The sequence below is a fragment of the Channa argus genome, chromosome 6 (genome assembly GCF_033026475.1).
Source record: "Channa argus isolate prfri chromosome 6, Channa argus male v1.0, whole genome shotgun sequence".
NCBI lineage: Eukaryota > Metazoa > Chordata > Actinopteri > Anabantiformes > Channidae > Channa > Channa argus.
The window spans coordinates 5,591,414-5,611,371 of NC_090202.1; the positions used below are offsets into that span (position 1 = coordinate 5,591,414).

The following is a 19,958-nucleotide window of genomic DNA, read 5'->3' on the forward strand; positions in this document are numbered from 1 at the left end:
TAAGCCTTGTTGAAGTGTCAACTAGAGTTTTGTTGTGTTGGTACACACTAATAAATCACAGATTTTATCTGGGATAACTTGATTCAAGTGTTTCTTTTGTGCTTCTGTACAGTATGCAACATTGTGAAGTTTAAAGAAGAGAAACCGCTTTAAGGAAAACACACTTCTTGCTTTCGTGCCAAGGGTTAGATGAGAAAATTGATACCACTGTAAATACGTGTGGGTTAAATATGAAGCAGCAGCCAAGAGACAGTTCGCTTAACTTATCGGACGAAAAAGAAAAAAAAAAAAAATACTTAGCCTGGTGCTGTCCCAAAGGGTACAATACCCAGGCATGATTTATTTTGGCACAATCCTCTCAAACGTCTGAAACCAGAATGTTAATTAGTTAGCTGGCATACGTAGATTATTTTACTTCAGGACAAGGGAAGGTTACCGTTAGCTGTTCCCGGAGTTTCTAGTCCTAAGATAAGATACCAGCTAATTGCAGCGTCATATTTACCACACACATCTACGAGAGCAGTGCTGGTCTTTTTTTCCTCTCTCTCCAGAGCAAAACAAGGAAGTGTATTGCCCAAAATATCTTACTGTTGCTTTGAACCGGCTGAATTTATGACAAATTTTTTTGCATGTATCAATCAATATTTCCATCTACTTTCTTGTTTCAAAAAAAAAAAAAAAAAAAAAGGTGTAAAAAGTGTATTTTACAGTTATTATATATGATAAAATGTAAAAACTAGTAAAGCCTAGCCACATGATTCACTCACTGTTAGGGCCTTCATGCAAATATACAGAACACTTTATCACTAGCTAATTATACTGTAAACTAGCAGATTGTGTTCACTATAAAATTGCATATTGCCACTCGTAGCTTTCTCTCTAAGGGGCCTATTCATTATCAGTATCAGCAAAGTGTGTAGCTATCTGAGCCTCCTGCTCGGCTATACAGTTACACACTGGTTTAAATAAGCCAATAACCCCACCAACTGTTACAACTCTAGGGAGAGCTGGAAATCCATACTAACAATCTATTTACTCTCCTGGACATGCAGCCATTAGCCTCACAATACAGCCCGTGCTCATCATGCTAATTGGAACATGCATGGTTGCGGATCCATATCTTAAAAGAAGAGCGAATCAGCTCACCATGGGGGCCAGTGGATCAGTGTGCGGGGTCATATCAAGCCTAACAGGGTTGAAAATCTTACAGTCTGTGAGATCAAAATAAATTCTCATATATTCTTATTCTCAGACGCAAAATCCCAAAACGTCGACCCTTCCATGTCACATGTGGTGATTGCTTTCATGCTACACAGTCTACACTTTAGAAGAATGTTCTCCTGGGTGCAGAAACCCACCTCTGTGGGCTAAACCTTTACAATCCATACACATCTGCTTCAGTTGTAGCTTAGTTGTAGCTTTGCTCTGCAGTAAAATTCAGCTTCTTGTCTGTGACCGGTGGCTGCAGGGTGGTGAGTGCCACTCTGTGGATTGAACTAGAGTGGAAGAAATATTTTTACTCAGCATGACCAATTCACCTATGATTGTTCGAGCTCTATCGTCTTACAGATCTACTTTCCCTGGGCTGGTCAGGCCTGGGGCATCTGCCAGATGCTCCCATCGCTCGCCATTACAAAAGAAAAGCCGGCCTTTTACAACACAGGACACAAGGAGCACCCTGCTGTGATGCTGATAGCAGCACAATCCTTTATCTTTTATTTTGGTGTTTTATTCCATTTCATCCAGAGAAAGAATTGACATTATTCCCTAGTCACTCAGCTGTGTAAAGTAGATTTGTTGCATTTAATTTAACCTACTCAGAAATTCCCATTGACATTTTTACCCAGTAAAAATGTTTCATAATTCACTTGTCATTGACACAGTTTACAACACAAATGAGCGAACAACCTGTAATGTAGCCCATGTTGTTTAGAAAGGACACAGAGGAAAACATGTTTCCAATTGATTCAATTTAGCATTGTTTGTTTGTTTGTTTGTTTCCAAAAAACAAACAAACAAAAAAGGAACGTTCCATTCCAAACAGTGGTCTCCTGCACGCTAGAGATAACAGTCAGGTGATAAATGGCTTTACATCCTCATATACAGCTTAGTTGTTAAGTGTGTGAAGCCATTTGTTAGAAAATGGGAAATTGTCTGTCGGATGGACTGAACAGCCTCAAGATATGTCCAACAAAAGCATGTGTCTTTCTCTGGGACTTCTTTATTGGAAGTACCTGCAGGCAGTGTGATCTTTGTCCGTAAAGATTTACAGCACCAGCACAGGGGTGAAGACACTGGACTTGAGTCTTGGTTTGCTACTTGGCCGATGCCAAGACGAGTGTCTTTAGAAATCAAGCAATCACCTGTGCAACATGGACAACATCTGCAAATCGATTTAAACCCGCATGTTAGTGCACAGCAGCATCAACACAGTATATTCATCATGTGTCAGGCTATTTGCAAGGTTGGACTCAGTTTAACCTGCGTTTTCTTTAGGCTGAAGACAAATGAGAAGCATTGTTTTCTTGCTCAATCATCTCTTTCTTCCTACATCTCCTGACTACAACACTAACTCCCTTTTGGCTGGGCCCCTGCAGCCTGCTCCGACTTACATTCCTCTATGCTGCACCCCGCCTCTGCACAATCTGCTCCTGAGGCTCTCTGTAACTGCCTGTATCCACTTCAAACCCTGTTGCTGCCCTTCATGGCTACAAAGGGAGCCATCCCCTCCCACCTCTTAGCCATACTTCAACCCACACTGTGTTAGCTAGTGTGTCCGTATGTGTGTGTGTTACTTAGTACTTCCATCTTAGTGCTGCTCTGACCTGGCTATCACTTTACCCGGTCAAGAGTCTTCAACACCATAACTTTCAACTGGTGGTGAAACACACATTGCAGCCTCTCTGACAGCTGCACTCTCACTGCCCTTTCTTAGAGTGATGAAATCTCTCCTCATTTTCAGCTTCATCTCATTTTGCCTTACATAAGCTTTCATCTTTCATTTCTGCACCACTGCTGTCACGTGATTTAATTTTTCTATTTTGCAAAATAAAAAAAAACATATATAAATAAAACAAACGTTCCCAAACAAAACAAAACAAAGGAGGTACAGGCTCTTACTCCAGCCTATGTCTTGCAAAATTGTCATGCTAAAATACAAGGGAGATTTTCTTATTATGTTTCTCCAATGCAAATTGTTCTTACTATCACTTGGGATATAATAATTCTACAACATTCTCTGGACAAACCAAACGGGGAGAGGATCCTCCATATGCAGAAGCTGGCTAAATTGCTTTTCAATAAAGCCTCGCTTCCTCTTGTTGCCAGGGCAACTGCCCCCCCCCCCCCCAAAGTCAGGACATGTCACACAGTGCCAGACACATTGTCGACTCTTAGTTAATAATTCAGTGATAAATTAACGGTTTTGTGAGGAAAACAGGTGCCAGAATGTCAGAGGGCTTAGGGGAAATAACCTGGCAGAAAAAAAAAGGGAGAATGAGGGAGAGAGAAAGAGAAATGTGGGATTCCACCCCCGCCCTCCAGCCTTATGTGGAGGCACAAAAGCGACCCCCTGAATGCAGGCTCTAAATCCAAACTTGGACCCTGTATGGCAAGAAAAAGCAGGGAGGGGATTGTAAAGAAGTAAAAAGCCAGGACTCAATAGGTATCTGCAGCATTGTCTCTCTACAGGCGTGGGCTGCCCCTGAGGCCTACATTCTCTGAGGTCAAAGGTCAGGGTGGTAGGGGGCACATTCTTTACGACCAGTGCACCACTAGACCAGTCTGCCTGCCTTCCTGTCCACCCAAAAGCCACTTCTATGTATTTCTGTATACACCGATCCCTCATTTCGGGGATAAATTACAGAGAGAAGTGTAAACCTTTTCACACATACACACACACACAAAATTGTGGAAAAATCCATTAATACATAACACAACATAATACTTAAATTACACCTTTTCTCTCCAATTCTGCCTTCCATCGGTGCTAAACTGACATTTGCAACCACAAAACCGTTTTTTTTTACCCTAAAAACTGAAGAAACTGAAAAATTAAAAACACCAGTTTTTAAGACACTTATGTGCAATTATCATTCGATCTGTGGTATCCGATTGTCATGCAAATCATTTTTGTTATGCTCACTTCTAATGCTGTATTCTTGTAAGAATGAATGATTTAGTTACCTGCAGAAATCAGCTTGGTAGAACCAGTAGTTTTAAATGAATAAAAACTTTATTAAATAGACTGAGTTTACTAAGCCCACCTTACAATTGCTACCCTGCTTTGTTCTCACATGACATTTATGCAGTTTACTACATTTGTCACGGATGAATCACTCAATCTTCTCAGTAATTTATGATTGCTAGACAAAAGCATATTCTCAGACTGCAGATTTTGTTAACTGAAGCTACTATAGGTGGTTAATAAAGGTAATATGAGACCAATCAGTGGGTAAAAATACACTATTGTCTAAGTTTATGTTAAGTTGGTGAATCTTTCTTGCTCAGTATTGGTCCTCTGTTCAGACTAAAACACCACCTCCCTTCCCTTAAAATTGAGCTTTTCCAAAATCATTCTTTCAATGTGGAGGTTTGTTTAGTGTGTATGGAAAACTGAGCTTTGTAGAAAGGCTGATATATGGTTAAAAAATACAGTTTTTTGTTCCTTCTGCTTTGCTTAAGTTCTTGTAGCAGGAAAAATGTATATATGCTGCATTCTATGTATCACAAAAGTTGGAAATTGGTCCTACCCAACCCAAGTTGACCATGTTTTGGCCCATAGCAATACCAGTTTCAGCCAGGTTAACCATTGTTAGCAAAATCAGTTAATTCCATCTCTATTTTGCATTGTGCACATGAAAACTCAGTGGGAGCGACTGTGGCACAGGAAGGTAGAGCGAGAGTCCACCAGTCTCGCAGTAATTGGTTCGATCCAATCACATGTCGAAGACACTGAACCCCAAACCCAACTTAGCATAGCAGTTCCCCCATCAGTGTGTGAGTGTGTGTGTGATTGTGAATCGGTGAATAAGAAGCAGTGTAAAGCGCTTTGAGTGTCAATAGGTAGAAAAGCGCTATATAACTGCAGACCATTTCCCATTCAGAAACATGTCCACAGTACCATTCCCAGAAAACACTGGGACTATAAAGCCATTTGCCCTTACATGTCCCCCAAAGCCGCCTCTCATGTCTACGGATCTCTAAAGTATATGAACACATTGAAAAACAATATGAAGACAATAAATGTGGCTTACAAACTTTCAACATGCCAAATTTAGCATGTAAAGTAAATTCAAGGTAACTAAACTCGGGTCAATCATTATGTTCTTCTCAGCTCAAGTAGCAGTAATGATTTAACTCTAAACAAGATGACAGATGTTTGTGAAGCGAACACTGTGTCATGATTTCTCAAGTAGCTGTAACCCACACCTTCCACCATCAGCCATTATTTAATCAAGTTGAGGCCTGCAGGATCTAAGCTAGATAGAGGATATAAAGCTGATCTGGCTCGGCACCAGCTGGACCAGCTTCATCAGTTACCTTAGACCCTCTGGAAGAGGCAATATGCACTCAGTGATTGGCCAACTCATGACTTGGAAAGCCCTGTGCATTTTTAGAGATTTTTTTTATAGTAAGTGCCAAAAGATAGCACAAAACCCACACACACTCGCTCTCTCAGCTGTAATTTAATACAGTATGGAATGATTCTGGCATCAAAGTCGGATTCGTACACAAGCTGAAAATAACAGAAGAGCACTTTGTGTAGCCTCATTAAGTTAGTGCTTCTGCTCTCAGACCGTAATTATAATCAGACGTATCACACATGAGCTCAATTTGATTTTCACACGTGTGCTGTTCCCACTTAGTGCTTATCGAACTACACTGAGAAAACAGATCCACAGCATTTTTCCACCTATAAGGATCTGTGTTACCGTTTCTCTTGTGCCCCCCGTTTCCTGGCATACTGGTGGACAGGGGTTGGGTGTTGGCTTTAGACAGCTTCCCGTTCGTGACCTCTCTCTGACCCTACATTTACAACTCCCTCCCCTCCTCCTTCTCGTTCTGGAGCTCTGGGAAGTCTGCAGGAGCTGCGCCTCAATTCCCAATCCCGCAACATTACAACACAGCACATTAATATTTATGGAAATTTTAAGCGAACAGTTTAGACACATCTCCAGGGTTCAGTGCATAATCAGGGCTGCTTTGGATTCTATAAGCTGTAATCTGTGTAGTACATCCAAACATTTTAGGTGGCTGGTCAAAACTCATCTGTGGTTATTTGTTTTCCCACACTTGCTCACACCTTTAGCCAATTCATAACGAGACAATAAACTACATCTAAACTGCTTCTTTTTCCAGTGTGAAACCAAACCATCCTATGGCAACATCCAAACGGTGACCATGTGATTGCATCCTGTGGCTGCTCCTGTGGCATTAGAACAGTCTGAACAAAAGAATATAATATATTTTTTAACTAGAGCTCATATAAACTTTAAAAGGTGCCATCAGACTGGAAATAAGTTGGGTAAGTTGGGTAGGGTTCACGTGGCTGAGATGGTTTTGCAAACTGCATGTCTTTTCTGTCATTACATAAACATTGCCTGCTATTTTATTATTACCATCTGTGCACCAGTCGCTGTGTTCTGGCATGGGTGGGTAGTTGTATACATGCGTGCAGCAACTGACCTGCTCATACACTCTTGCCTCCTTAATTTTCATACAGTTCCAGTCCCGTGCCACGAGAGTCAACTTTCATACACTGGAAGGTGCACGACCGACACGGGTGAGAACTTTACGCGTAAGCTAAACTTAAAAAAGGTGTCGGAACAAACGCTTGTCCCTCTAAACATCTGTAAAATATCTTCTATTAGCGAATGACTAACGAGAACATTATTGCCGACTGACAACTAAGCTGCGTCAATGTAAAATAGCACAAGGGACCATATTATTAAAGGATTTCACTGTTCTGAGCCTAAAAGTCTCCAATTTTGTTAACATATCCAACATTATAACATCCAGTAAGTGCCGTGATTTTGAGATGACTTGCACTTGGCAGGGTACTGCATTTTTTTTTTAAACCAACTTTACCCTGTAAAACCAGTGAAGAATCTCATAAATCCCACTGACACTGCGTCTGCTCTGTCTCAAAACATTACACATTTCTGACAGAGGTAGCACACTGAGGCCTCAGCCTACGAACAGTGTTCACACACACACACACGTATACTATATATAGCCATATGAGCCTGACAACCACTTTCTGTGCCAGGAAATTGAGTCCCCATCCTCAAATTTCAGCATCTTCTGCTGCATTGGGCGCAATGAAGACCTGCCACATTAACAATGGTTCCAGCTTCCTGGAAAAGGATGTTTTTGTTCTTTCTGCCTATTACCTGAGCTACATTCAGGTCTAGAGTGACATTTGGTTACACTGTGACACTACATCCACCCATTAACCCGTTTCCTCATCTACACTCATTAAAAGTCACATCTGTTTAGCTGCCGTGAAGTCCAACCCCATGAATTTTATAGCTGAGCTGTGCATCTGGACACAGATTCATTCCTGGCTTTTCCCTCTACTACTCCCCAACCACCAGACCCACCCCGCAAACACTTTTTACAGCAGTGGTGACAGATTCAGACTCCCATAAGCTCCCTCTCCGACACAATCTGACCATATTGGCCAGCTCACGAGTCCCATGGACACCGATTTCATTTTGTCTAGATTAAGTATTGCAAAATCACATCTAGGGATGCAGTAGGGAAACATTTTGCTCTGGCACAGTGTCAGTAAGAATAAGATCACGAAATTTTATATTAGTAAATGATTTAACACTTAATTACGGCCCACTCTGGTCAATTTCACATAAAAACCAAAAAAAGAAGTCAAATGTCAGACTGAAGGTCCTTTTTACTTTAGCTCAACTCCATGATCATTAGGAATACAATTCCATTGTGTTTGCATCAAGTACAGAGCAGCGCTTGAAATAGTGAAAGGGAGCAGATAAAAGGAAACGAAGATAGTAGAAATAACAATTCATTTGAGAAGAGACAGGCATGAACCTGTGATAAAATGAAACATAAAACACATTGTAAGAGTGCCTTCCTGTACAATTGAGCTTTGAGATGTGGCTTAAAAGACTCCACAGATCTGGCCTCACATGCCTCCACAGCGAAGACCAGGGTCACCTTTTGTTCTAAGCAGAGTCCTTGGAACAACCTGTAGTGCTCTGCCAGAAGAGCTGAGGCTACACTCTCCCTCACAAGTTGCTAGGTTTTGATGTAGCCCAGAGTCAAAGCCCCAAAGAGCTTCAAAATAAACATGCATCAGTTTTCTGGATCCTTTAGGTCAGGATTGTGGTAGCAGCACAGCAAGCAAAGCGTTTTCTTTTTCACTCCTTTTACAACTGCCTGCAGCTCTTGGGGGATCTCACAGTACAGTTGAGAGACCGGAGGGGAAAAGGATATCTGTTAGGTGCTTGTACAACCTCAGCTGGCTCAGATACGTGGAAGGGAGTGAAGTTGAAGTTTTCACTCCATCATAAACCCATTAGTTCAGCAAAATGGTTATAGCCACATCAGCAAAACATAATGCTTAATTTTGGCAATAAAAACTTACATTTGCCTGTTTTCCCCCCTCATTTACTAAAACTGTAGGTCTACAACTAAATATGTTCATTTTCTGGTAATCTACTGATTAATAACATTTATTCAACGGATTTTTATAGAAGATCCCATCTAAGGGCTGTGATACACCAAGCCGACATCAAATATCTACCAGTGACAAAGACGAAACTGAGCATCTTCTCACTTGTCAATTTCATCTAGGCTGACAAATGGCACTTTCCAAATTCCTTCCAGATATTCCTCAGATATTATGCGGACAACAATGGACGTAATTGGGGTCAAAGTGACCTTGACCTTTGACCACCAAAATCGAATCTGCTCATTTTGGAGTAGAAATTTGTTCTACCAGTTGAGGTGGTTTGGGCATTTTATCATGATGCCTCCTGGGTGCCTTCCAATTGAGGGACCCTGGGGCAGACCATGAACATGCTGGAGAGATTATGTATATCTCATCTGGCCTGGGAATGCTTCAGGAGGAGCTGGGGAGAGGGCTGTCTGGGCTAAGCGTTGGAAAAAAAAGATGGCATTCCCGTTATACTGTGTTCACGAGAACGTGGACAGACAAGTTGGAAACATAATGCCTTAGGCCACCGCTGTTGCTAATCTCCCATCCGAGTCCATTCTGTAGCTATTTTGTATCTTTAAATCATATCACATGATTTTCATCAGTAGGTAGATGTTGCTCCGTTGCCATTAAAATGCAGATGTCCTAATTAAAGTATTTATGTTATGCCCTTGGCGTAAAAGTTCAGTGTTAGGGCCATTCAAAAAAATAACCCTCTTCAGCCAATGTAGAGCAACCTCGTGAACATGGTTCAAGAAAACAAGGCTCCAAAACAGCTCCTAAAGGTTTTTTTTTTTTTAAAAAGGTCAAGACTGGAGTTTAAACCTCAACATTCATGTAGTGTAAACATCATATGCAAGGGGACAGGCATGTTAAAATGCATTATAAAGGATAATGTGACTTTAGATATTTGCAAAATCCAAAGTTGCTTGACAACTGTAAGATCTCTTTTGTGCAGCATTCTTTAACAGGGAGTTCTCGAAACCCCCCGCTCAAAACTAAATTGCCATAAACAAATTTCTGTAATGCAAGACAAAAAAAAGAAAAAAAAAAAAAAAGGTGATGAAATGTTAATAATTACAGATTGCATATCTCAAGGGAACTTCAAGTCTCTGCAAGTTGATTTTCAGTGAACACCGTGTTTACACATAATACTGTACATCTCAAAGCATAAAGTAGCAATGCAGAAGTTAAGAAGGATGTTAGGTATAAATGTTTATGCCATTTCTTCTTCATTAACAAAATCATAATCAAAATCAAACTCCAGGCAGGTCTATGAAAAGTGGGTTGTTCTAAGACAAATGTGTGCTTTTCAGACAAGATTAGTCACAAATCTCATATAAACACTGTTAAGCCCTTTTACAATTACATGCTGCTAAAAAAAAAAAAAAAAAAAAAAAAGAAAAAAGTGTTGAAGGGCAACACAAAAGATAACATTAGTGGTTTCAACCTCTAAATAAACATCTGACAGTGAAAGTGAGCAGGCAACGGAGTCGGTGAAAGATGGATAAAAGACAAAGTGGGACAAGAGACGTGAGCGTTCATTTTCAGGGTCACATCACTCTGATGAAGGGTTGACTGATGAGGCCAGGCACAGATTCAAAGTTCAAAGTTCAAGACTTTAAAAGTCAAAGTGAAAAAGCACATCCTTTATGTCAGCGGTTCACACCTAAACTCAGCAGGGCCCCTCATCTTCTTTGACGCCACGGCCTCAACTTTAAACCAAAACTCTTACGAGGGAAAAAAGTTTAAACTTAACTAATCTCCCTCCTCACCCCCCTCTTTGGTAGACCTGAGGGTCTGTCTTGTACACACACTACCAAGAAAAAAAACCCAAACAAACATCTATTTGATTTCTATATACTGAGGTAAGGCAAGTGGTCCAGCATCTTTGCTTGAAGCCTCTACTGTGATGAGAAAAATAAGCAGCATCAGAGCAATGTGTGCAGCTCTTGGTGTGTTTGTAATTCAGCTCCACAAGGCTGACAGCACAGATCTGAGGCCTCCCACTGATGCAGGCAGAGGTCACCAGCTACACCCTAAGCTTTGGTTTCCTACAGACTCTTTTCATATCTTATTTCAGCTGTTTAAGGGATTCCAAGACAAGATGAGGTAATCCCCAGGCACAAATCCTCCACTTAGTCCAACACATATCCATTATTCATACACTGGTGTTATGGTTTAAAGCCTGAAAATGCTTGAGCTACTGGCAACTAAATATGGTGTTAGGTTAGTAATGATTGCTTGAAATCAATGGCCTCTCAGCTGAGCTAGAAAACAATATGAACATGACAAGTTTGACATGGATTTAAAGGTTTAATTCAAGCGTTTTTCAACCTGCTTCCTATGGTTCTATTTTGGGAAGACTGGAGACCTGTTCAAGGTGTACGCCGCCTTTCACCCAGTGACAGCTGGAATTAGGCTCCACCCCCCCACGACTCAAATAGGATAAGCAGTGACAATAATGGATGGAACTGTACTGTATATAAGAATGATATTAAACTACCCTCTATCTTTTCTATAATAAAATATCTCATCTTCTAGTTAAAAACAAAAAAACTCCTTCAAATCTCTTCCTGAGAATTTTTGGCCAGTTAGGAGAAGGAAGTGCAAGGCAAAAGTGTATATTGCTAAAACTGTAGTACAGCCAATGAGCCACAACATTAAAACCACCTTCTGCCGTAATATAAAACAAAAGTTCACTAGGGTTCAGATGCACAGTCTGTATGTTGCAGCCAGCTGATGCTCCACATTATTCGCTTTCGCTTTCTGTTTTCCTTTCATTGTAGAATCACAGAGTTAATCTCTCGTTTTGTCAACCTTAAGGCTACAGCCATGGTTTTTGAATACAATATTGGAATTCTCACTGTATAACTCGACCTGAAGCCCTGTGCCGTGTCACTGCTTCATCATGGCTCTTTGAATGGCTTGTTCAGTGTGGGCAAAGTAGTAAGAGCCACACGGTTTGATAGGCTGATTAAAACGTATAGTGTTAACACATCGAGCACCATTGACATAGTCACACAGTCTCGAGCCATGTTAATGTCACTTTAACGTTACAATTTTCAGTGTATGATCACACTAGTGCTTAAATGGTGCCACAGGCGGCTCCGTTAAGCTTGATTTATGCTCGTAGGTTGAGTCTCTGCAGCGGCTACTCTGTTGTGAGCATTTATTTTTGTGCCACTGGGGTGTCCATGTTACGCTTCAGTAACACTGCCAAACTGGTAGTTTGCAGTTGGGTTTCTGTGCCAGCTTATTCTTTAAGTTTCTTTGCCACTGTGGTGAGTTTTTTCCTGTGTACTACAAACAATAATGACTGAAACTGAGAAGAGCTTTGATGCACACGGATAAATGAAGCTTTATTTTTCCCCAGGTTCTCAATCCTAAGGAGACGTTTGGAGAAATATAGTGATGTTCTAGTAGCGCAAGTGCAAAGACGTTATTACCTTGATTATCCCATCTCAAATGTTTTAAACACTTCAGGCTGCACAGCAGACTAAGGCAGAACTTGTTCTCTTGAGTGCTTAACAGTGACTTGTAATCAGGCTTAACATTTAAAGGGAGAGTAAGCTCTTACAAAAGCCTGCCAATAATCAGGAAAGTACAGACAAGAGAAAACAAACAAACAAAAAAAACATCTTGCAGCTTCATGTTTCAAGGATATGCTCTTTCGTTTTACAGAAACTGAAAAAGTTTACCAGAGCAACAGATCTGTATCTGTATTATACCGAAACAAAAACAAACCAAAAAAAAAAAGCTCAAATAAACAAAATCAGAACTAAATTAAAGACAGGACTAAAGCTTCCACACTGTTATTTGGGACAATTAGTTCATGTGACCTTTGCAGCGAGAATAAAATGGAATTACAGGGTGGGGAAAGGGTATCCTTTAGTACTTGGACTTCCTCCACTAGTTTTCTGGATGCAACTACAGGAAACCTGTAAAAAAAAAAAAAAAAAAAAAAAAAAAAAAAAAAACTGCGACTAGAACAAAATGGAAGTTGGGGATGAAAGAAATTGACTTTGAACGATGCTCCTGAGCTGCTGACTTGTGGGGTCCTAACAACAAATCCCTGAATGCATGATTGTCAACTTTTTACATCCACGCTGAATAGCTGTCCTGAGAAATATAATTAATGTTTACCACAGATTCAGAAGAGCAAGTTGCTAGAGAATTGGTCAGAGAGAGTTGAACCTTTCAAAGTGGTCAGTAAGTTCAGTAATAGGCCAACATTACTCTGAAGAATCGAGTGCCAAGGAAGGGGGCCATCCCATTAATGAGTCATGGAAGACCACAAGGAGTGGCCATAAAAATACAACAGCTAAACCAAGAAAAAGAAACTGACTGAAATTGATTTCCATGCACCTCAAGAGTAAAGAAAAAGACAATCACCAGCTTTTTGTTTGACTTAATTAGCCCGTATGTGAATGGTACCAAGCAACGTCATCCCTGATCCTGCTGACAGGGAGACAAAGAGGACACACATGGATGAGGTGTAGCCCCCCCCCACCCCGCATCTGCGGCAGCCTGGAATGTGGTGTGGGTTTACTGGGTTTATAAATAACTGGCAGAAAGAGGCAGACACAAAAGGCACTGCTGTTCTAAGCCGCACCACTCTTGCAGACAACCCTCTCCACCTTCCTGGTTACAGCTGACGTCTCACTGGAGCAGTTAGCACCAGCCCCCCCACCCCCCCCCACCGCCTCGTCCCTTTTGAATAGCCTACAGAGAAGGATGGTCAATGCACGGTCACACAGCATAGGGGCAGTTTGGCCAAGAAAGGCAGGGGAGAAACAACTTCCAATCAGGGCAGCAACTTGAATTAGTTTATGAATTAAAGTTTGGTAAATACAGTGGTTCACATTAAGTCATTAGCCTATTTCCACTGATCTCCCATCATTCTTAGCAACCAGTAATTATTTAGTTTAGCTTAGCTTAGTTTTGTTTTCTAGCAATAATGGCATTAATAGGGTATTGGCATAATTTATTATTTAACTAATTTGCTTACTTACAACTTAAACCATTTATTTTACCTTTACCTGACCTCACAAGTTGACTTAGCCAACTATTTAAATTGTTTATCCACCAGTTTTAGCAAACTATTTTATTATAAAGCAAGAAGGTAAAACAGGTGGTTATACAAGTACCTTAAACCTTTTCAGTTACCTTGCTGAGTTAACATTAACTTCAAATTTCCAGATGCGGTTAAAGCGACAACATTTTGGGAATAAACCTACATTTAAGGAGGCTTGAAAACACTCCACCAAGGTTATCAAATACTGACGCACTGTCAAAGCCTAATATTCGCCCTTTCACATCTGCATGTGTTGTACAGAGTTGGGCTTTTCTGATTGATTAGAAGAGCGAGCTATGCTCAAATGCTGCCAGTGTTGTTCTGAGAGTCTGTAGAGGCATCCACCACACCTCTGCACACACACACACACACACACACACACACACAAAATACACACTGTAGCTTTAACATCGTTTTAATACTGACTTAATATGCAAATTTACAATTCTGATTGATTTATCTTTACATTTGTTATGCTAGTCCACAATTTATTTATTTTACGTATCCACAGGCAACTGCCAAAATACCCCCTGGGTTACAGAGATACAACCTATCTGACTGAGACCAAACTGTAAGACAACACATCACCCCGAACAGCAATAAGGCAGTTTCGGAAATAATGAGACGGTGTGGCTGTAAGGATGTGGATTCATAGTATAATGGCATGAAAAGTGGCAGGCAGTCTTTCTGAAAAGCAGCAATGCCTCTGTGCAAAACTATGTGCTGCACCAGAGCTGATAGGAACAGATTATGATGAGAATCAATCTGTGCTGCCACATTACAGCCTTCATCCCTTTCTCTCCTGGTTGCTGGGGGAGCAGGAGCCTGCTGCTGTCTGCTCCTGGAGCTCGACCAAGATAGAAATCAGGCTGGTTTTTATCCCTCAGTCCTCTCATCACCTTTCCAGTCCTCCAGCTCTCCCTTCTTCGCCCCCCCCCTCTCGTCTAAATGAGGGACGGTAATGGCATGCATTGAGCACGCTGGAGAGGCAGGGAATGAGGGGGTGAAAAGGTGATGCATCACAATGGCCAGTCACACCATATTTAAATGCTTTTCTGTGAAACACAGTAAAAATCGAAAGTAAGGAGGGCTGGACAATGTGTACTTATGTATGTCCTGTTCTTCACGCTCTGGAAAATTGGATTGCGATGCCAATTCTGCTCTCCAGTGCGATTTGTCAATGACAGTTTTCTCTCAAAAACACCAGAGCGAAAATGCATCACCCGAAGCAGCTCGGTTTTCCCTGGCCAGAAAGGAAGATTCCTCTCCTTTCAGGGTGCCACAGTCAATTAGGACATGGAGGGAAAACAACAGAGACTGAAAAGAGATGTCTGTGTCAATGTAATTCGGTTTGTTTAAATCTGCAGGCAACCTCCTTATATTACATTGGCACCTATTGACATTCGCAGGTTTTTATCCATTTTGGTCACTCAGCTTAAATACTGGACCATAACTGGACCTTTAGTGACTTTTGGAAAGACAACTTTGGTTTGGCTTTTGGATAAGACAATACAAAAGGGGGAGCCTTGATTAAACCAAGCAAATTTTTTAATGTTTAATGTCGTGTATTAACTACCTCTGGCCGTTTTGACATTTCTGATGGCTCTGTTTAAAACAATCCAGACAATGGCTCCTTAGCAAGACATGAAAACATGACCCCACGTCGTCATCTGAGCAGACTGTATCCAACCACCTAAAAATAGTTGAGTTTACTGGCACCTAGGTTGCCGCCTGTGGCTGGGCGGGGCCACACCAGGTGGAATTCGTTCCCGTGGCCTTCTGTATCCCAACCCGATGCTCTACACATTGACCAACCGTTGATGTACAGAAAAATTAATCAAAGTAGAAAAGTTGAAAGAAACACGAGAAAGATTTGCTTTTCTTCTAAAATTCTAAATGTAATATATTCGGGTTTGTTAGATGGACACAAAAATGCAACTTAAAGTCACTATTTTCGGTTCCGAGTTCTTGTAATGGCCATATTTCAGCATTTTCGCCACCATCAGTGCCTCTCGTGATGCACTCACCGGATATCACACTGCAAACAAAGTTGTCCTCCAGTGTTCACACTCAGGCATTGTGTGCTTTCTAAAATCCACTGCTTACAGCTCCTTTAAAGCGTTGGGCGCCTCAACCTCAGCATTTAGTGACATGCAAAGTGTCATTACTTAGACAGTGATGCAGCTGCTCAATGGAGAGCGGATCTAATTAAATACTGTTCCACATTAACAGGATTGTGCGAACCAACAGATTTCTTCCTGCTCCCTCTGGCCTGTGAGTGGCACACAGTGTAATGCATACCAACAGGAACCGGACAAAGTGCTTCCTACAATATATACACATTCTGCCAGACACAAGCGAAACCGACATCCGTACACACAGATGACCAGTACGCATTGTGCATTGAGGTGGTGGAACATGGCGGCGGTGTAACAGTCACATAATGGGCAAGTAGAGGAGGGAGAAAAAAAAACACACCACAGTGAAGCTGCTTTTCAAGGCTTAGGGCCTTTATGTAGCCCTTGGAGTTATTTAGAGGTGTAACCTGTAATGTCACTCTCAATCTCAGTCTAATTACAGGTTTAGCCCCACCTCACTCATCTGGAGTGAACTTAATATATATCCGTCTTCGCCTGCAGTCATTTTCTTGTCACTGGGCTTTAAGGCTTTGGATCAAAACCCATGTAGTTCATGTTTTGCTCCACATGCTGCCAAATACCAAACAGGAAACTGTGGTCTGTCACACACAAAAGTACATGTGGCGGCTTACAGAGCACACTGTTTATAAGTGGTTGCATTCCCCAACATGAACTACCAGCCATATCTCAGTGCTGAATGTGGGTTTGCTCAGAGGACAAAAGCATTTCGCAATGACTGTAGACAATGGGCTTATATGCTCATTAATAGTCACCATGTGTATTAAATCAGTCCTGTTACTCAGAACAAATTCTGCAGCATAGCCCTCAGTTATGCATCTGACTTCACAATCATCTGCAGAACTAAACAGTCTAAATGGACGGGGGGGAAAAAAAAAAAAAAAAGAAGTATGACGGTATCTGAGCTGAAAGCTTTAAGACATAAACAGCAGGCCAGTGTTTTTACAAATAGGGAGTCCATATGGGAGACTGCTGCACAACAGGCTCTCTTTGCTCTCTGTTTATGTGCTCACTCAGATTTGTTGAGACGACAGTACAACTGGTCGAGATCTTGGCAGCTGCTGCTGACTGACTGACTGCAATAACGGGGCTGGAAACTAGTTTGCTCAAATAATATTTAGAATTTCTGACAGATAACCTACCACAAGCAGACCGCACAGCCGGCTCTTTGCTGCTGCGGGAAACGTTTCCTGCTTTTTCCCCCCTTCATTCCTATATCATAACAGCCCACTTTAAATCAGCTTCAAGCCTTTCTATCTTTCCTCAGGTGACATGAGCAGATAGTCATCTCATTACCGTCAAACTGTGTAACTAATGTGCACCCTTAAACATAGGAACCATCATAGGAACCAAATGCGGTTAAAAAAAAAAAGCTAAATAAAAATTTTAAATGAAGTGGCAAATATGTTTCGGGAAATATGATGGCATCTAAAACTTGTGGTCCACGACACCACTAATTAGCCACTTCCAATGCATTCCTGACATCCCTCCACGGGCAGCTTAATCCTCAAGCTGTTATCTTGAAGATGTGTGTTTCGCCACAAATCTGGTTGAAGAATTCTTCAACTAAGCCCAGCTGCTACCAAAGAATCACCTTTGGGATAACTGTGATGACTTCATGGCTACGTAGAGGGTTAATTCCTAGGACTCCAGTCCCCACCAGTCAGAAATGAAGAACCCTTTGGGATGAAAGGTGAAATGGCTTCCAGTTGCAACTCAACACTTTTGGATATAGAGTGGATGACTGAGAATCTCCTGACAGGGAGATCGTGTGTATAAAGTTGATAGGTCTTTCAAAATCAGAAAGGTTCTCGTTATATTGACACCTGCCCGCTAGATTAGTACTGTGTTGACGGTGATACTACAGCATATGGAAGGGCCCGGGTCAGCAAAAGTTCTCCATTTACAACGGACATCCACAGCAAATTTAAGGTGAAATTGTCTGTTTCTTATAATTATTGACCTGACCATGGTCTCAGACAGGCAAACTGGCCAAGTAACCACCATATTCAAAAGAACTCTTGTTGTCAAAGCTTTCTTTGGACAATTATGTTACTTTGTAATTAACGGTCATAATCCTTTGACATGAGAAGCATTTAGGTCTCTTATCTGTGTGTTAACCTTATTGTTAATTAGTCTTATTGTCTCTGGCAAAAAATTAATGCGGAACACAGTTCCGCTACACAATCATTTTCCCAGAGGAACACAATATTCAGTTGTGTAGCCCGCCAGATCAACTTGGGTGGGTGGTCCAGCCAAGTGAGCAGCAAATGCACCAGCCTGTACTAGTTCAGCCTAGATTGGAGTTTTGTACGGGACACTTTCTTCTTTTTCCCCCTCCAACTCTTTCCTCCCAAGGGAAATAACAGATCTGACAATGCCACCATTTTTTCCAGTTTTAATGAGCTCACAAACATCCTGAATTGCTTTACTGTTTCCACAGGGCCATTCAGTCAGCAATTTTCATACATCATACAACAAAAACAAACCAAAAAAGAAAAAAGAAAAAAAAACGTTCCGGGCCACATGGAATTAATGTGGAGTATAAAGACAAAAGAGACACGATGCAATGATGCTTTTATAATTGATTTTCCTCCACAGTCCATTCCACAATGGTCCACAGAAATCCAATAACCACTAATTGCTCCTCCAAACATGAGCACTTGGCTCATAATGACTCCATGTCTTTTGCGCTGTCACTTTTTTTCCTTTACTCTATGTCTCTTTAACTGCAACTCATCTCTCGCTCCAGCCACATAATGAATTCACAGTGCAGCGCCCCTCCCTTCTTTAGATCTTGATGATTAAGTGAAGTAATTGCCCAAGATTGCTCAGGGTCTGCTCACCCATTACAAGCCCACCAGTCCAGTCCCTTAGCAACCGAGAATTGCAGCCTGTAGAGGACTTTCCGTGTCAGTCAAATTACAAGCATCCCTTGTGAGAGCATCATCCCGAGCTACATCAAGCCCATCCTTGAAGTCAATGTGTAACGTGAAACATGTCATGATATTGCAGAGATAAACCCTCTTTTCATAACCCAGAGATGGGAGTTGGTCCATTTTAAAATGCAGACTATGTTCTATACAGCGAAATGTGTGTCTCCTTTCATTGAGACACCCAAAATTTTATTTGATTCATTCCAAAAAGCTGGTTAATTGTTGCAGGGTTGTCTTCTATTTGGCCACGATGAGTAGCACCGAATCAGCCTTTAGAAAAAGTGATGAATAAAGCAGATATTCTGGTAAAGGATCCTTTCATTGTAATAATGATATATTGGTGTAAATGAGCCTGTCTAGTGGTGAAAAAAAAAAAAATACTCTGGAGAGAAAAGAAGATGCCGTGTTCTTTTATATGCCCCCTATGTAAATCACCATCTTATGGAATGAAAAAAATAGAAATAAAAAATGATGCATGACCTTACATGCACAAACAATTCTGCCAATAATTTCTTGATTAGTAAATGAGCACTGTGGTACTAATGACTTCCTGTCACATCGGTTTAGAAAATGCCTTCATTCAATTAATGTAAATGGGTTGTTCGTCGTTGTTTGTTGATACAATAGTCTGACTCCTCCTCCTCCTGCTATAGAGCAGGCTGTGCAGCCACATACACATGCAAATATGTTTACAATATCTTTAAATTTAAGTAACATATTCAAACACGACACATCCATTATCATACACAGGTCTGCAGGTCTCCTGCTGAGTGATGAAATGAGACTTAAAAACAGTACATTCTCTCCATTCATTTATGGACCAATTGCAATCGTAGCAATGTTGGGCTGTTTAACTGTAAAGACTAATGGTAAAGTCATGCACCTTTGCGGCTGGAAAATTGGGCTCCTTTAAAAAATACTGAAGTCACAAAAGGAGTGAGCAGTCTGTCGAACGGGGGACTTTATTAACGATAATGGCCCATATTGAAATAAATCTCTACAGCAGGAGTAGTATTGATGCTTAACAAGCCCTGTCAAGAGACAGCTTTGCATATATTGAGCAGCATTGTGGGAGCTGATGAGGTACTGCTGCAGAT

The 19,958-nt window shown here is 41.2% G+C and overlaps 1 protein-coding gene across 1 annotated transcript in view; it reads right to left on the bottom strand.

Annotated features, from left to right (window-relative positions):
• nxn (nucleoredoxin) overlaps positions 1-19,958 on the bottom strand; it is a 58,722-nt gene that overhangs the window by 19,043 nt on the left and 19,721 nt on the right. The gene's annotated exons all lie outside the window — the stretch shown is intronic.